General features: G+C 42.0%; 1 protein-coding gene across 1 annotated transcript in view; it reads right to left on the bottom strand.

Annotated features, from left to right (window-relative positions):
• Nucleotides 1-16850, bottom strand: part of LOC308335086 (neural cell adhesion molecule 2-like) — an 83078-nt gene extending 66228 nt beyond the window's left edge. The window contains exon 1 of the mRNA XM_080792050.1: nt 16836-16850. The gene's annotated coding sequence lies outside the window, so the exon portion shown is untranslated. The remainder of the gene's footprint in view (nt 1-16835) is intronic.
• Between the last annotated feature and the right edge of the window lie 3275 nt (nt 16851-20125).

The following is a 20125-nucleotide window of genomic DNA, read 5'->3' as shown; positions in this document are numbered from 1 at the left end:
TGCGGCTACAACGAATCATCTGCCTCCATCTAATCCTGTCCTCTGCCTCCTCTTCTCTCACACCAACTAACTTCATCTCCTCTTGACTTTCACTACATCCATAAATCTTCTCTTTGGTCTTCCTCTCCTGCCTGGCAGTTCCAACCTCAACGTCCTTGCTTCTACCGATATACTCACTATCCTTTCTCTGTACAACGCTCGTCTGTACAACATTTTAGTCTCTGCTATACCTCGATCGATCAAGCTTTGCTTCCTGTCTTTTCCTCTGTTCAACTGTCTCGATATACACAACCAAGATACCCATGTACCCGTCTAAATACTTCCACACCCATAACACCAGAGGCAGTTCAACAAACCATGTGCAACCCAGATTCGGCACAAACAAGGGACTAAATTATTTTCTCTCCTATGCCACCAAAATGTGGAACGCCCAAGAGTCATTAAGACACGTGAATCCCTTGACTCCTTCAAATGCGCTCTCAAAGGGCACCTACGGACAGCTGCAATTTGTAACTGGCCCCCGTAAAATCTGAATCCCCCCACCGCCCCCCCCCCCCCCCCTTTCCCCCCAATGTACATGTTTCCCCCCCTTTTGTTTATATTTGTACATCTCTAAATGTTATGATGAATTGAACATGGAGGACCCTATTGTAAACAAGTGTAATGCTTTATGGTGTCGTCCACAGTTAACAGTTTTGTATTGAGTTGTGCTTGAAATGTACTGTAATTCTCCAATCTGTCAATCAATCAATCGAAAGATACATACAGTACAGTACATTATCTCCTTTCCTTGCAAGTACATTTTTCTCAAGGACACACGTCTGTTCTTTGCATTCTCCTCAGTCACAGTCTGTCTATCTTTGGTATGAATGTGTCTTCATTGACCAATGGGCTATGATATATGCATGTGTGTGTGTGTGTGTGTGTGTGTGTGTGTGTGTGTGTGTGTGTGTGTGTGAGTAAGTGAAAGTGAGAGAAAGAGACATGTAGCTATGATACAATACAGAGCCCGCCGTGTGTGAGAGAGAGAGAGAGAGAGAGAGAGAGTAACACACAGAGAGAGAGCAGTGAGAGTGGGTGAGTGGGAGACTCCCCAGGAGATTTAAGACGTTTTTTACTCATGTCATCTTGTCAACGTCGCAACACAAATAATACAAACTATGAAAAACCACGACATCAACTAATCAAATTAAATAGTGTGGTTTAAGCTGCATGAAATACTTGCCATTGATACAGTGGTTGCAACTGTATTAATTGACGATCAAAAGCTCCGGATGCATAAGTCTGTACTGTGCTTGGGCTTAAAGCCAAACTGATTGTCAGTGGTGGTGGTTACTGTATATATACACTTATAATATGTCAAGGAGTGAAGGAGTAGTTTTTCTAAGACTTTAGACGGTATGCTAGCAAGAGCTATGGGTCTGTAGTTTTGTGGAATAATTTACATTTAATGCGTGGCCCCCTGTGCCCCCCACAAAATGACTAAAACTACTTAACATTTTACCAAAACCAGAGCAGAACTCCCACGGGACTCGGGCAATCAATTAATACAATTGCAACCACTATATTAATGTAAAGTATAGCTCAAGTTAAAAAAACCTGAACTATCCCTTTTAACTTTTCCACGAATTCCTTAATTTCCCCCCCAACCAATGCAGTCGGTTCACCGTTCATAAAAAAATCAGACCTGTCTGAAGTGAGTGGTGCGCCCCCTGCTGGTACCCTTAACAAACAGACAGACAGACAGACAGATGGACGGACATCGCTCCTCAAAAATAAATTGTTCAATGGGGAGCATGACAATGTTCCCGCAAGCCTGAAGAGTCATTAATAATAATTATAAAAATATCTGAACTTTTATTTTACCATGTTTACAGTATCACAGTCACTATCTCTGCCACTCCAGATATACAAGGTCTGCACCCTCCTTGGATATTTTTAAAAGCAGACTAAAAACACAGCTGTTCTCCCAGGCCTTTTAAATGAACCTCCTTGCCTTGGAGAAATGGTTGGACAGTTAAATGTGCTCCTTTCCTCCGCCACTGTCCTCCTGTTTGTACTCCTGCCTTGCACTTTGGTCGGCCGTTGGCTGTTTTTAATGTAGTTTATGAATAAAATTGCCTTGACTTGAAATATTCTCCCCAGTGCCTTGACTGCGGGCTGAGACCAAAGACACATGCTGTCTGAACTGTTGGAGCCATACTTACACCCCACACAGAGCACCGAGTTTAATTCTGCCAACAAGTTGGTCTCTACTTGGAAGAAAACAAAAACATAGGCCTTTGATACTGCCGCTCCTAGGCTTTGGAACAGCCATATTGCCCTTCCATGTTAAGTGCTCATTCTACCGAGACTTCTCTGGCCTAAAACATTTAATTAATCCATTGCATCTACAGTACAGCAGGCTAGAGCCTTTCCACTCATAAATGAGAGACACGTTTGAGCTGTAAAACATACAGTATGCTCACATTGGCCCTTCCTTGGCTTTTAGCCTACAATGAATGGCTGCCTGTGATCTAGCAGGCAGTCTCTAGCAGTGCACAGTCATTTGTTTAGTGGTAGTGCAGTGGTAATGATGTGGGGATAGATAGATAGATAGATAGGTAGGAGGAGGCTGAGGCTCTATCGACAGCAAAAGTTGCAGCATGATGTGTTGTGAGTTAGACGAGTGGATCACTATTCGTCTCACAGTGAAGCATATCATCTCTGTCGAGCAGAAACCTCTATACCGTATTATATTGTCCAAATACAGGTACTTTTCAGCATAAAAAAAAGAAACGGCCAAAGTAGAAATGGGACATTCTGCATAATGAGTAGCCTACTGTACTTTAACTTTTGGTACTTTAAGTACATTTTGATAAAGATACTTTTGAGTACATTTGAGTGCTTTCTCCACCACTGGGCTTAAGTAATGGTCTGCGTTTCTATAGGGGCAGCGGCAGTGGCTCAGGAGGTATAGAGCGGTCATCCATACGTATCCGTGGGAAGAAGAGTGGATGAAGAAATGCTGAGCGGATTTACGAGGCTGTGAGATGGACAGAAAAGCCCTATTCAGGCTGGACTAGCTTCATACTGGGGGAAGCGCTAATGCAATTATTACCAGATCATCTGGCGGTTCATTTTATTCTCATCCGAATTGGCCATGTGGGCATTTTGTACGGACTGCACTTTATCTCTTCTTCTTTCACCTGATTTTTTTAACCCATTTAGGCCTGACGTCGAAATTTAAAAAGAAATGTCTTTTTAAAATGTATTTTTTTCTGAAAAACCTCATCTTTCCGACCCCAAAAAAATGATATGTATTTGGCCGCCGACCCCCATCTGAAAATATGTTGTTCCAGGTACCCTCCAGAAGCAAAGATTTGAGTTAAAAAAAACTGAAACTCAAAGAATATATATTCAAAGATCTTTCACGATTTTTGAAAAATAGCAGACCTACAAGCTCGTAAGCTATGAGCTTGTAGATCTGCTATTTTTCAATAGCTAAAGCATAACATAATGCAATAACACCAAAAGGCGTTCCCGCCCAAAATGGGTTAAAGCCCAACTACAGCAGTGCTGTGCATAAGTATTTCTTTGTGGGGGGGAAATAGAGATTTCCTGCTTTTCTCTCTTTCATCAATCGTGCAGGCACTCGAGGAAGCTTTTGCTACGGCATGCTTTGATCCTGCGCATAATTGAGCCAACCTCAGCATCAGTTGGAGTTATAATATCAAGGGGCTGTCAAGTACTGTACTTACTGTATATCACAGCATTGCATTCTGCTGAAATGGAGGGTCATGGCCAGAGCCAATTGGAACTCCCAGAATCTGAATGAGAATCATCTATAATATAGTCAAATCACATGTTTACAGGTGCAAAGAAGTGGCTGAATTTTATATTAATTTCCCCCCCTGTGCAAGCTCCATAATTTTTGTAGTACGCTATGCCAGTGGTTCCCAAACTTTGGGACCCCCAAATTGACACTAAATAGCTTGCGGACCCCCATTTGAAAAGATATGCCAGGGACCCCGCAATGAGAGAATTAAGATTTGTATGGCTCTAGCAGTGATTTTCAACCCGTTTAATTTCCAGGACCCCCCAGTTTGACATGCATTAATTAGTCTACGGACCCCCATTGAATAGCATTTCTATCTCTGGGACCCCAATTTATATTGTAAAATCAATGCTAATTTAACTCTGAGAGCGTACAAATGGAACCATTTGGTTCCATTTGTACACTCTGAGTTACAGACCCATTACAGACCCCGTTTTTACTGGTTAAATAAAGGTTAAATAAAATAATAAAATAAAATAAGGGTCCATTTTGTTCCAAATGATCATTTAGCTGGGTCCCCCCTGGAACTCCCTCAAGTACCCCTGGGGGTCCCCGGACCCCACTTTGGGAACCACTGCGCTATGCCCAAAATATATATTATTTTTAAGAGCATTTAACGTTTTTTTTAACTCAAATCTTTGTTTCTGGGGGGGGTCCCTGGAACAACATATTTTCAAATTGGGGTTGGTGGCCAATTATATATAATTGTTGGGTTTTATTGACATGAAATATTGAGCACTACAGATATAGTCTAACCACCGATCCGACATAGGGGTAAGGGGTTGGCAAAAAAATACAATGTTGGGGCATGTGGAGTTTGCCCAAACTGCACATTTGAGTGAGGAGTCTGCTATAAACACAACGCAAGATAAATAGATAGCTATAAACACAACATGAGATCACAACACTGGTATCGCTATTCGATATCGGTATCAGCTAACACAGAAATCGTGGTATCGGGATCGGATTTGGAAACGAAAAAAGGGTATCCCTAAACTGAACACACTGAAATGGTAGGTGGAACCGATGGGACATTTATAGCCTACCGTATGACGATGATAACAATATCGGCCCTGGGTGATTTTGCAGCAGCTATTATTATGTTCCTGCTGCTATAGAACATATTACTGCAGAGACTATCTGTTTAAATAGCCTGCTAGTCACACAGACAACACAGATGATGATCTGAGCTCCCCCTTGATAGTACATAGTCTACACACAGTACCAATATATCAAATAGGCTGCACTCACTCATCCTACTGTCAATGTGTGGGTTGCATGCATGTACATTTCTTTCTTCTGTTTCTATGCTGTAAAAAGTCAAATCAAGGCACACAGATCCAAGTCCAACTGGAGCTCAAGATCAAATATTGTCGCATGAAATATAGTCTGTCGTTGAAACGTTAACCAGCAAGCTGTGTGTGGAGTGCAGTGTTCATGCCAGAGAGAGAGAGAGAGAGAGAGAGAGAGAGAGGGAGAGAGAGAGAGAGCATAATGATCTCAAACCTTTTAATGTCAAAGACACCAAAATTGATTATTTACGTGTGCACGCGTGCGTGCGGGCGTGCGGAATATGCGACAAAGGACATATTCCACTGGATGTGCGTAAAATTGACAGTTAATATTAATCTACAAGTCTGGGAATTTAGACATGAGCGTAAATCAAACACACTCTATGTACACCGTAACAATTGAGTTATTGATGAAAATGGATGAGTCACATCCTCTGTTAGGTTGTTGACAGTGTTGGGGTGATACAGTGGGGAGCTAGTAGCGAGGGTGAGGGCATGTTTTATTCTAATTGAAAGTAGATGGAGAGAGACATGGTGGGAGTTCAGTGTCTGAGGTTGCCAAATCCAATAGAACATTTTTTGGGGAAAAAACAAATTGAAACAGTTTGGATTAATTTAGAAACTTTTTTTGTAACGCCTATTTATGGGTCCGTGACTTGACAATGGTGCACGCGGCCGCATGCACGCACGCACGCACACACACACACACACACACACACACACACACACACACACACACACACACACACACACACACACACACACACACACACACACACACACACACACACACACACACACACACACACACACACACACACACAGGCAATCGCAGTATGAATCTCGCTGCCACACACAAGCGAGTGTTAGCTTGGACCCTGATTAGAGCATATCTTCCATAATGCCACGCTTACAGTGCATCTGGCTATAGGAGAGAGAGAGAGAGAACCGAGAGGGAGGAAGACTTTGAAAGACAGGACGAGGTTGGGAAGAAAGGGAGAGGAGAGAGAAGAAGCTATAGGAAATGTGCACACATCTGTCTACGTGTGAGAGAGAGAGGGAGGAGGGCGAGCGGGGAGGGCGAGCGGACTGGAAGCATCTGTACTCTCTTGGTGTCTCTGAGCTGTATAAACCCAGCGGTTCAGACAGAGTGCCAGTGGGGAAGGCCTGCCTGCTATTCTGGGAGCCATCAATCTGCCAGAGTATAGAGCCCCAGGCCGGAGTGGTGGTGGTGGCTTCCCCCTGGAGGGGACAGAAGGGCAGCTATAGGGACAGAGTGGTGGAGGGTTCCCCCTGGAGGATGGGACAGAAGGGCAGCTATAGGGACAGAGTGGTGGAGGGTTCCCCCTGGAGGATGGGACAGAAGGGCAGCTATAGGGACACCAGGGACCAAACAGTGGCACCTCGCTCTAATTGAGGGAGTGGCTTGTTTTTATAGATCTGATATTTTTGACTAGCCAAAGAATCCAAATAGTGCAGGTTAAAATTATTGTGACGCTATTATTTACTTGTAACAGTAGAGTATTTCTAGTTTTAGCCCCCTCACCACTGGAGGGGGCATACATTATGCACAACATCTATAAATAATAATACAAGTATACCCGCAGTCATAATACTCCATGGAAACACTATAGTGGATCCACACAGAGCCCAGCCGATTGGTCTGTAATCAGCAGCATCCATGGCAGCCTTTCAGAGGTAAACAACCTTCAGCCAGCCACAGCACACTTTGTAGTTTGTGATGCGTTTGTCCTCCAAATGAAGACCAGCTGGGCCTGGCACTACAGCGTGACCTCACCAAGGTAACTGGTGGAGTGAGGACTGTGTGACTAGAGCCCAGCCACCAGTAGGGATTCCACACACTGGCTATAGTCACACGGCACAAAGTACTGTCGAATGTTGCAGAAGGAGAAGAGACTGGAGCAGCACGGACATTTAGAGCCTTTTATTGGGTGCTAAGTATGCAAAAACGACTAACGTTTCGACCTTGCGGTCTTCATCAGAGTTTCATGACTCTGATAAAAGGCTCTAAATGTCCGTGCTGCTCCAGTCTCTTCTCCTTCTGCAACTTATGTCCCTGTAAAGCACCGGATCAGCCGTTTCAGGCTTGAGGCGCGTTGGTAGCCAGCTTTTTTTTTACTGTAGAATGTTGCTTGTTGCTTCGCAGTGGTTTGTATGAGTTATGGTCATTGTTGCTCTCTCTCTCTCTCTCTCTCTCTCTCTCTCTCGGTGTGTGTATCTGTGTCTGTGTGTGTGTGTGCGTGGGTGCGTGTGTGTATTGATTCTGCTGGACTGCATTTTGGGAGAAAAAAAGAACATAACAAAAAAAAACAGCAATGCTGCATGATATCTGGTGTTATTGTTGGTTACTGGCCAGATACAGTAGTCTCACATAGCCAGACGATAAGAGATCTCCTCCTACTGATATGTCTGGGCAAAATCCGAATTCAATGGATGGCTTTAAAGGAATATGTCGCTTAAAAATACTTTTTTTGATTTGATTTGATTTATTTAGAAAAGCAATCATAATACAGGATTATAATCAGCGATTCAAGGATTACACAGTAAAGTCCAAAGACTTATTTCCACTGAGGTCCTCTCACACTGAACGGAACAATACTTTAAAATACATAAAAAATACATAACAGTACACATTACACAACACAACAAGTACGTCCCTACCCATCCCTCTGTCTAAGCTGACCCTTTATAGGGGAACCTTTTACAGTAGCCATTGTTTAGTCTTCTGTTTAAATGTCCTCAAATTGGATGTCAGTTTAACGCTGGTTTCCAGGCTGTTCCACTGTGTGGCTCCTATATACATGAATGAGCATTAGGGAGCACCACATCTGCAATACTAGCTCTGGTGAAATGGTTGTGTACCTCGTTTACCTGCCTGAAACATGTTCTTAAAACTGTATTTAATTTTATGGACAATGTTTAGTCTAGCCATTGTAACCTTGCATTCTACTGGGAGCCAGTTCAGCTCTCTGAACTGGTTCCTTCCTATATGGGTTCTGGGTTCCATCCTTAGTATAACCCTGATTTAAAAGACTTAATCAAGCCCTCAAACCACAATGTACTGTACATGCAAAATCAAAGTGGCACAGGATAAGGGAGTTGGCCACCACTAATTTTGTCTCCCTATCCATGTATCTTGCTGTTCAAGCTAGAAACTTAGTCAGTCCGGAGACCTTGTTTAGCACATACCTGGCCATACTTCGGCCGTTTAAGTTACCCTCCAAAATATAACCCAGGTATTTCACTGATGATTTTGCTGCTATGTATTCCGAAATTATTTTGATCTTAAAGTCTGTGCTTCTTCCTAATTAGATTTTCGAGCCAAACAGAATTGATTCTGTCTTCCCTGAGTGTAAAGATAACTTATTATCTATAAGCCAGGAACTAACATTGGCTACTTCCTCACTCAGGGAGATTTCTAAAGTGGTTTGATCCTTGTGGGACATTAGCAGAGCAGAATCATCAGCGTACAGGAACAAATCACAGTTACAAGCATCTGTCATATCACTCACGTACACTGAAAATAGGGCTGGACTTAGAATGCCAGCCGACAGTGACATCCAGGGATCGCCAGTGATCATCACGCCAGTGACAGTGATCGCCGTGATATCTCCATATATTTTTTTATATTTTTGTAAATCAACGCCCTACTTGATCATACTAAACTACAGTATCACACAAAAGCATCTAAAGTAGCAGATCTACAAGCTCAAAATGCGAGCTTGTAGCTCTGCTACTTGATGATTTTGAATCCTGAAAAGTACCAGATTTGGACATACGAGGTTTCCTGCTGAAATACCTTTAAGCAATGTCAATGCTCTAGTGAAAAAAGAAAAACAGAATAAAAAGATTTATTACTGTCTTGACTGGCCCCCTCGGTGCTAAAATTAGTGGTAAAGCAAGTGGCACCTTCTCCCTCGGTGGCACCCCCAGCTGACAGCTTTGCTACAGCAATTGTTTTAGGTCTGCAGGGAAATATGAGAGGAGAGGAGAGGAGAGGAGAGGACACTGCTGGACCTGCAGGGAAGAGATGTCTCGGAGGCGCTGAGCGTGCGTGTGTGCTCGTGCACCTGCGTGTGTGTGTGCCCTAGGATTAATGTGCGGACAAATGTGCACCAAACATGCACGTTTATGTGCATAAAATAACCTACATGTTTAGGTTGGGGGCGCGAGGCAATGGTAGCATTATTTTTGGGTTGCGGGCTGAAAGGTTTGGGAACCCATGCTCTAGGGTAGGTACACTCACAAAAAAACCATGCTGGTTCCCCAGCCGGGGCGCCTGATGGAGGGGAAAGGAACTGGTTGGAATAACGTGTTCCTTTCCACACGCTACATCAAACCGGGGAAACTCCCCCTGTCAGGTGAAAAGAAGCAGCTTGGACACTCATGCATTAAAGGAGGCATGAGGTCAGTCCGTTGCTCTTCCCAGGTTGGCAGAGGAACTGGGATCACATTAGATAATTGACACTGGGTGAAAAATGGGTCACAGAATTGGTGGGATAAACGTAAAATAAATCCTAATTTGGACATGACGTCACGTGTGGTCGACTGGTTTTAAAAAGCCATTTCTCAAAGGGGCCCCGCAGCCTGAGGCTATATGGCTAAAATGGGGGTCATTGGCATATCGTGGAAGAACCTCGGCTCGCTCTCCGACTCTCAACATACCGTACATTGCCTACAGCGACTAAGCTGGTCCATAACCCTCTGCATAATGGCAGACATTGACGTCTCTCCATGTGACTGGACAGAAGATGATTTTGACATGCTACCACCACTTCTACACAAGTACAGCTGATGCAGTGCTTCTTTTCACGGAACGAGCTATTATACTGTAACTGCAATGTAATTGCTTTCATAGCGTAAATTGCAGGAATCTCTCATGGCCCACATTTATTTTACATCTGGATGGGTGCTCAAACTAAATAATGACAGAAAACGTCATTACTTTTTTTCTAGTTGTATATACCACTAGCCAGAGAGCTGCACTGTATGATTGCTTATGATGATAACACATGATGGCATGATGATGCTACATATGATTGAATGACAGCAATTTCAAGATTCAAGAACACTTATGGTTTGGTCTGGTTTACATAAGGGTCCTCCGATTTTCAATTGATCAGAACATTTACACAACAATGGTCCTAGTACAACATTGTGTGCTTATGTAAGTTATGGTGAAATATATATTGTATTTTTGTCCCATCTTGGTAGCACACCAGTGTAATTCAGCTAAATATAACTTATTCTGACACCTGCTCAACAGTTGTACCTGATTGATTTTTGTATTAGCCTAACAGTTAATGAGTACAGTTTAGGAAAAGTAAAGGTCAATACAAAAACTACTAAGAGTGTCCCCCCATTTTCAATTCATCAGAATATTTACATAATGGCCCTCCATTTTCAATTCATCAGAATATTTACATAATGGCCCTCCATTTTCAATTCGTCAGCAGTTGAGACGAATAACAGTCATAATTTATTCTGAACTGAAGCCTAATCCATCATTTATACATTATGGATAATTACTATGGCTTTAGACCGTCATTCGTCTCAACTGCTTTAAAGACATACAAATACTGTATACACTAATATGCAATAAAAAATATACATGGGGGGGACCCGTGAACACTGTTCATTGTTTTTAATCATTTAGAACTGATTCAGAACTGGATTGATCATGTCCTATGACAGCTCATCGTTTGCATATGAATGACAATGTTTCAAGATTCAAGAACATTTATCAGTACAGCAGCTTGCAGTCTGTTCCATGGTTTGCCTGGGGGAAAAAAACAACACCATTGCTAATTAGTTATGTAACTTAGTAACGCTACTTATTAATAAAGTATTCAATCAACCAAAAAATAGGGCTCTTAGTTCGCGTGGAACAACACAGCAGCTGGGATACCCTAGTCGGCATTGGCATTACATTGCATTATAGTTGCTGCTACAACAAACATTACTCTAAGTTATGAGATGAGATATACTTTATTAATCCCCGAAGGGAAATTGAGACGTTACAGCACCATAATGTGCCACATAAATAAAACTAAAGCTACTGGAACAACAGAAAATCGACAGACACAGGTGAACAAAAAGACACTTTTAGTTAGTGGACAAAATAGTAGTTTCATGTTTTTGGTAATAATTTACCTTTGTGAAAAGGCCATGTAGGTGAACTAGCACGGCTGTACTTGGATAGGTAGGTTGTTGAATGTTATTTCTTTGCGACGCGAGCTGGTGAGATCCAAGCCATCTCGTTGTTAATGTCAATGTGAAGCTCCGTGATGTTGCACCATGCATGCTGGAACGCTGGGAAATCGACCTCCTTTCTCTATAGCACATTTCCTCAACACTTATAAACTGAGCAGGTCTGCACCATTGTAGGTAATAAAGTAAGAACGTTTTATAGTACACTGAGGAGTCAGTTCACAAGCTCTAAGCCCTGTACGAGCCAGACGTACGTCTTGTTTACTATACCAATCACAAAAACATGGCCACCGCTGCCACGTGACACATTATGTTGACGCCCCCTCAAGGATATTTTGGTTCTCCATATATGCTGTCAACATGTCACCAGATGACACTATTAACTGACAGGCTTCATTTAGAGGCCTGCTGGACATGCTGCTGGCAGGTGAAGGCTGTTTACCTCCGGGCCTTCTGTTGGGTCTGCGGTTTCCTCATTATTTCCTAAAATCAACATGTGTTGTGCATGGATTACGACGTTCCCTATATTACGACGATTCACGAGGATTATGGCGATTCGCTATATTATGTCGATACACAATAGTTGCGCCGTGGCTCAGCTTACCTTGCAGGGACAAAATCTACAAAGTAAATAGTAACTAAAGTTTTCAAATAAATGTAGTGGAGTATATAGGCCAGGCCTACAATAATTTGTACTATTCAATTTATACATTTGAAAACATGTGAAATGGGACACTCTGCATTACGAGTACTTTCTACGTTTGGTAGTACATTTTGATAACAATGTTGTACTTTTACTCAAGTAAAAAAAAAATCCCTGTCTATTACTTGTAACAGAGTATTTCTACATTGGAGTATTGATACTTTAACAATAAATAAACCACTGCCCATTTACCCATAAACAGCATTGTCGGTGCAGCTTTCAGAGAATATGAACACACCTACGTATGACCGACATTACTGTTAATGAGGGAATGTAAAAAACACAACAGTTTGTCCCGTAATTATATTTCCCTGCCCTCTGCCGACAATTGAAGGCTGTTTGCGTCAGTGTGAAACCCACACGCAGCTGTTACGGAGGCGGAACCACGCAGCACCTCTGCTTGTCTACATTCATTAAGGAGACATAACTGGCCTTTCAAATCGTCACTGTCGGGTGGAAACCTTGTATGTATGTCCAAAACATCATTATCTTTAAAACGTTTAAGAAGGAGTGAAAATAGCCTATCTGTAAACTCACCGCGACGCACTGTGACTCTTTTGCCATAATTTACAGAGAAAAATAAGTAAAACATCGTAATAGTACTTGCCACATTCATGTAACATATCTTCTTAACAGTTTTCCAGAGCAATTTACACTCCATGTAATAGTTTTGTTTTTGTGGCCTGGTCTGTTTTACTCTGAAGAGAAAAAAATAAATGTTTAAAACATTAATTCATCCATACAACTAGTATGTTGTGCTTGAAGGTTACCTTTTTTAAACAATTAAACAAAAGTTACAGATACAATTTTTCACTGGTATACACTATGTATACGTTTGTATGTATACATTTTCTCATGCCAATAGCTCCATGAATGGAATTGAACATATATTTTCACAATCACATCAATGATTCTCGAAACACTATTTTTTGTGATACTTTGATACTTCCATGGCTTTGTTTAGCTAATCAAAGTTTTCTCAGATCATCACAGACATTGTAATGACAATGTACTAGTCTGTAGCTAAGAACTGTACACGTTAGAAAATATTATGACTACAGCTCAACTGATTTTGTCCTCATCGTGATGTCATCAATGTCACCCTACTTTGTATAATTCCTCCACTTCTTCATATCAGTCTTCAGTAACAAAATGTACATTTCCACTTTGTTTACAATGTCCGCCATTGTCGATTTTCTAAGCTGGCATGGAATGGAAACAAGCCTGGTTTAATTTGATCTAGCATCAGTATTATAATGACTCAAATATTTAATAATCTGCATATCAGCACCCCCACCACCTCAGGACATTTAATTGTGGCATTGCAGCTAAAACTGCTTTCAAAGTCCAGAAAGAAAGGACAGTTTTTTATCAGAGTGGTGATTGAGGCTCAAACCATTAGAAATAAGTTTGAGGGACATAGACAATATGATATTAACAGTTTGACGGCCGCTAATTGTTTAATCAAACGATCGACTCTGCCTAATACGCTAAACCCGCCTTTTGTTTTATGTGTTTAATTTGCCGTATTTTAATAATTTAAAAGAAACAGCGGCTTTGTCACGGACCTGGTGACGAGGCCGTCACGTTATGATGACGAAACCGGAAAACAACCCATGCGCTGGGCCGCTAGGGCTTCTGGGAAATTGAGGCCAATGCAAATGAAGGGGTTACAACACCTCATGGAGGAGGGTCTTGTGGCGCACCAGGATGGCGGGCGGTGCGATCGTTCATAACAAACAGACTAATCTTTTTACCCGCTGAGAGCTGTTCATGAGGTGGACAGCCTCTGCCCCCGCCGGCGGGAGTGTCCTCACCTCACAGTGACCTAATTCAATATTGTTATAAACCAGTGACTGTCTGGAAGTGGCTGGATTAATACTTTTAATCTTTTAATACTACAGTGGCAGGGCATAGCAGGGCTGTGCATGAGGGGCTTTGACAGTGTAACTTTCTGTGACAATGTTGAACGGGGTTATGTTTGCTGTAGCAGTGATGTGCTAAAGCAGTAGTTCTCACACAAAGGATGCATCGTGTTCTCTTCAAATGGTCCTGCACTGCCGACGCCTTCAGCCGTTTGATTTTGAAAATCCCCAAATTCTCCCCGGTGAACCAGAAGTAGTATTCGGCTTGATATTTAAACAAATATGCAGTCTGAGAACCACTACTGCTCTAAACCATATACTGTAGGTCTTCAACAGGGGGTCCGAGATAGTCACTATACTCACTAGTACAGTGTGGTGAGAACTTTTACATTTCCAGAAGATAGCTGTGAGATTGTAGATCAGCTATTTTTTAACAGCCAACTTATACAAGTGGTTAAAATGATTGTGATTTGTGATGCTATATTAACCAACCAACATTATGTTATAATTTAGCTATTGAAAAATAGCAGATCTACATAGCTTGTAGGTCTGCTATTTTTTGAAAAACCGTGAAAATGCAGCACAAATCTTGAACATATTTTATTTATCTGACTTCATCTGTCTCTCAGCTAAGGTTCAGGCAGGGTCCTTGGTCCTGAAAAAAGGCCCCTGATCTGGACATAGCCCAGCAGCATGTTTCCAAGCGGGACTGAGAAGGGTTTAAATGTTTAATTGGTTTGAAAGTATGGCCGAGCTGCGCTGATAAGAGGACAGGATTGTGCCTGTGATTGTCACCGCTAGGACTCTGTAGAGGGACAAAGGCCATTGTTCGAGCCTCAAGGCTACAGTGCTCATGAAAGGCCTAACAAGTGCGTGTTTCTCGGAATGTCACGAGTCGGATTGCTTCATCATATATTTATTCTCTTTTCTCTTTTCAAATCCCTCCGCCCTTTATTCTCTGTATCTGTAACCTTCCAGTGGTGGAAAGTAACCCAGTGCAAAAAGTACATTTACTTAAGTAATGTACTTTTTTTTTTTTTTTTACTGTCTTTACATTCAATTTCCAGTACTTTTACTTCTACTCCACTATCTAAGAGGCAAATAAAATATATAATTCTTTGTTTCCGACATGTACTGTAGTTGTTTGCGTGAATTCCAAAACAAATGTTCAATAAGTAGTGAAAATAGCCGCTCTACAAGCTCGCAACGTGGCGTGAAGCGTCGTGCTCTTGCAGATCTGCTATTTTACACTACTGTGTACTTGTGAGGACATTTTAATCTCACTACTATAGTAATACGCACACACACGCACACACACACACACACACGCACACAGTGGTGGGTTGGCTGACTGGAGAGGAGCCATACAGCCTACATGGCATGAGTGAGTCCCGCAGGGCCCATAGCTGCATGCTAGGAAAATACATCAATGTTCCAGAGAGAGAGAGAGAGAGAGAGAGAGAGAGAGAGAGAGAGAGAGAGAGAGAGAGAGAACCTTTTCTCCATCATGTCAAGGAGAATGAGTCTTAAAGCCGAAGGAAGGGAGAGAGAGAGAGAGAGACAGAGAGAGAACCTTTTCTCCATGTCATGTCAAGGAGAATGAGTCTAAAGCCAAAGGAAGGGAGAGAGAGAGAGAGAGAGAGAGAGAGAGACACAGAGAGAGAGAGAGAGAGAGAGAGAGAGAGAGAGAGAGAGAGAGAGAGAGAGCCTTTTCTCCATGTCATGTCAAGGAGAATGAGTCTTGAAGCCAAAGGAAGGGCTCATGACTCACTTGCAATCCTCTAAATATTGATTCGGATTCTGAAGATAGCCTATAGGTATATCTTCTAAAACTAACAATTTTCTGAAAGGGGAAAAAGAACGGGGGAAAAAAGACATACAGGCCTACACAAAAACATTTCCGATGACTTGAGTACTGTGTGTCATCAGTAGGCCTAATATAACTGTGTGTTGTTTTAACTTGTATATTGTTTTATACTGTTGTATTGTATTGTACTGTATCGCAGGGGTCTGCGACCTTTTTTAAATGAAGTGCCGAGCCATGTTTTTATTTTCTAGATCGTCAGTATGCCATATCAACATTAATTAATTTTAATGACACCACAAAAATGTCTTTGACGTTGTTATAATGATCATTAGACTCAGGGCAGAGTTCAGTTTTAATGAATGTAGAATGCAGGATGTAATTTACACACTAATGTGAGGGACTTCATTTATTTGACTGCATTTTTTTAAATAGTTTATTTAAAACCAAAAATACTCTCTCACACACTTGCCAGTGTGCCAGTGATCACCCTCCTTTGTGCCAATGTTGGCACTGGTGCTTAAGGTTGCCTACCCCTGCTGTATCGTATTGTTTTCTCTGACCTGTGAAGCACTTTGGTACGATGAGAGTTGTTTTTAAATGTTCTATGCAAATACATTTGATTTCATATGAATTCATATGAAAAGGGTCCATTTGGAACCTCCTCAAGGAACCCTTTAGGGTCCCTGCATGATCAGCCACGGCCCACACCAACACACTTTCACTCCTGAGTGTGACCTTTACCAACCAAAGCTGCACCATCTCTTCAGGGCAGAGAGAGAGAGAGAGAGAGAGAGAGAGAGAGAGAGAGAGAGAGAGAGAGAGAGAGAGAGAGAGAGATATATATATATATCCTATATGGATGTATAACTATCTCTGACAGAGAATGCACAATCTTCTTACCCAAAGTGTTAATGTAACACAGCTCTGTTTACACCTTTATTTAATCCATATTCATATCCAATATTTATTTGTTCCACTTCTGCTTTGGCAATAAAAACGTACGTTTTCTCATGCCAATAAAGCACCTTTGAATTTAATTGAAATTGAGAGAGAGAGAGAGAGAGAGAGAGAGAGAGAGAGAGAGGAGAGAGAGAGAGAGAGAGAGAGAATGCTGCCTTACCAGTGCAGATGAAGAACTTTGACTCTCCGACACTCAACTCCACTTTGTTCAAAGATATGGACACCTGGAGGACAGCTGTCAGAGAGAGAGAGAGAGAGAGAGGGAGGGAGGGAGGGAGGGGGGGGGGAGGGAGAGGAGGGGGAAACAAATCACATTATGGCCACAGCAAACTAGCTTGAATATCAGTAGTATGAGTGACACAGATGGATGATATTAGTTTGTCATTGAACAGTGTACAACGGAAATTACCACAGCAACACAGCATGGAATTCTAAATCTCTCTCTCTCTCTCTCACACACACACACACACACACGATAGAAAACACATTTTTTTAGTTGAGTTGAAGTTGAATTTCATGTAGTAGGACCTATAACTATAATATATAAATTGACAATTTTGTCAAGAAATTAGAACTAGCCTAAAATGATAGGGAGAGACTATAGTGGAGAAGAGATGCAGTATACAACTAAAAGATAAGTCATTTGATGTTTGATTGCACTCGGGTGTTGCACTCTGAAAATTGCGTCGCAAGCTCTATTTTTAGCCTGCAACCAAGTGTAAAATCAGACTAAAATCTTCTGATACTGTATTTAGTCGACTAAAACTAGACTAAAACTAAGACTTTTTCGGATCACTAAAATAAAGTATGACTAAAACTAAATTGAATTTCCAGACTGGAGGAACATTCATTCAAGAGAATTTAATGTGTTACAGTCACAGTGCGTCCTTTTGAGTCCAAGTGGACATGTTCTTTCTTTTTTGTCAAATGTCACAACATTTCCTCAAGGGAACAGGATGTCCTTAGACATCTTGTTCACAGTCTGGGGAAAATGGCGTGTGCGTGTGTGTGTGTGTGTGTGTGTGTGTGTGTGTGTGTGTGTGCGTGCGTGCGTGCGTGCGTGCGTGCGTGCGTGCGCGCGCGCGCGTGCGTGCGTGCTGCATGTATCTCAGACATACAGACATGCCAAAAAGGTCTAGCCATGACCTTTTCAATATTTTATGGGTCATGTTATTCAACAGTGTCACACAAAGATGGCGAAATATAATAGCAGATCTACGAGCTGTTGTCACACATTGTCAGCTTGTAGATTTGCTTTTTGCTCAATAAAAAAGTGGGGGAAAAGAAAGAAAATAAGACAAAAAACTACAGTGCCGTTAAGGGTAATAAAAACAGTGCGATACAGCGACTGCAGTACCGCCCCTGCTTCTCCGATTCTCTGGCTGAACTCCCCTCACTCGTGAACAAGACCCCGATATACTATAGTCTCATTCCCTACGTGGACTGCACAATATCCATCGGTTTCCAAAGCCCATTCATTTTTTCCCGTAGAGATTTAAAAAGCACACCTGTGTGAAGTGAGCGGTGCAACTGTACCATGCATCACCTGTAGCCGCCCCGCGTCCGAAACGGTCGAGAAATAACAGAGTTACCGTCCTCAGACATACTGTACACATGTGCAGGGACATACATACAGTACATACTGTACATTGCTACGTAATGGAACGGTTAGGCACCGCTCAAAAAAATATGAATTATTCTGAGCAAAACAAAGGGTATTTAGTCAATATAGTATATCATAATAATTAAATATTAAAACAAGACTTTTCAAAATGAATGAGCCATTTATGAGTGGAACCACAAAATGGCCTACAGACCAACCGCAATTCCCTACAGACCAACATAATTTAAATTGATTCTTTGACACACAGGGAGCCATGGAATAATATCTAAGCACTGGATATGCACCAGTTTTTTAATACACATTAGTATAAGATAAACAAAATGGACAATATTTCCAGAGCAAACCGCAATGCTCCCAGGAAACCAATTAAGCGTTTGGGATCATTTGCCTTTGTTGACAGATACAGTATTAGTGTTTATCTTTTCCTACCCTCTAAACAAATCTATTTTAGAAAGCTAGAGGACCGCATGTGTGCATTTAGTGCTAGTCCCCAGTGGGACCAGTGGGAGGATATCAACGTGGCCTCTTTTCAGCTGTCAAATGTTATAAAATGCTCTGGAAGTAGTAAACATACAGTACAGTATAAGGCTCAGCTCTGGTCCATAACCAATGATTCTGCCCTGCATTGGCTATGCTACTTTCGCTTTTAAATCTCACATGGAACTCAGACCAGCCTCTCCTCTTCTGCGTATTTAAAGAGTCCCTTCAGTCAACCGCCACCACTCTTGGCCCTCTCTCTCTCGCTCACTCACTGCCTTGCTCTCTCCCACAATGTTAATGTTAAGTAGTTAGTAAAGTTACACCTATTTTATGTAAATAACATGGTAAAATGTGCAGCATTGGGAGGTAAAGGGGAGACACTTTAATTGTGAAGGGACGACAGGATGAGGAAAGGTGTTGTTGCTAATTGTCGAGAGTAATGGCTGCGTGTGATATTGAACAGTCAAACTATTTGTATCAATATACGGCTGTATCAACAAAATAATTATGTCATAAGTATATGGGGGCCTCATATTTGGTCTTGAAACGGGCCTCCAGATTCCTAAGGCCGCCCCCTGGTCACATCACAACTACTAGTGTAAAATATTTGATTTTCCTTTATTTTGACAATGGGCGCCCAGATTGCAGCTACTGTGAAGAACCGGATGAAATGTGTTTTTGTGCGAGCTCCGACGCTATTCTTGTCACCAGGAAGAGACAAGAAAAACAGAGGGTTGGGAGACGGTGTATAATGTGTGAAGTACCAACGAGCAGATCTATAATGTTGGCAGACACGAACAACTGGGAGACAGAACAGAAGTTGGATGATGGGCTGTGTGCCGGTCGGGGCTCTCATCCAGTCGCACTTGCCCAATGCCCAGCCCGGTTCATTCATTCTCAGGGCCCTTCCACTTGAGAAGTTATTTTCTTCTGTACCGTCTTTTTCCCTTATATATGGGACAAAGGTTCAAAAACTGGGTTGAGTTGAACTCGAGTCCTTTTTTCCCACAGTGTTCTGTCGACTTCATTTTCTTCCTGCGCTCATAGAAAACGTCCCTCATGTCTTCCCCTGTGGCTCGCCTCCATTCAGACTTGTTGATGAGAATCCACCTAATACAGTCTGTCTACGGGCGGAAAGTACGGCAGTATTGAACCCAGAGTAGAGACCTGCAATATGGTCTCTGTCTGGCGGAAACCTCATAATGTCCAAAACTGGTACGCGCCGCTTGGCGTCCTGATTTGAGCTTGTCGATTTGCTGCTTTTAACACTGTAGTGCGATTGCACAGGGCATTAATTTACGGAAAAACACAAAGCAGTTAGATATAAGAGGATCCTGTCCAACAGT

The sequence above is a fragment of the Protomyctophum bolini genome (genome assembly GCF_963924005.1).
Source record: "Protomyctophum bolini genome assembly, chromosome: 20".
Classification (NCBI taxonomy): Eukaryota; Metazoa; Chordata; class Actinopteri; order Myctophiformes; family Myctophidae; genus Protomyctophum; species Protomyctophum bolini.
Note: the sequence above shows the minus strand (reverse complement) of the source record. Positions and strands in the feature narration are given on the sequence as shown.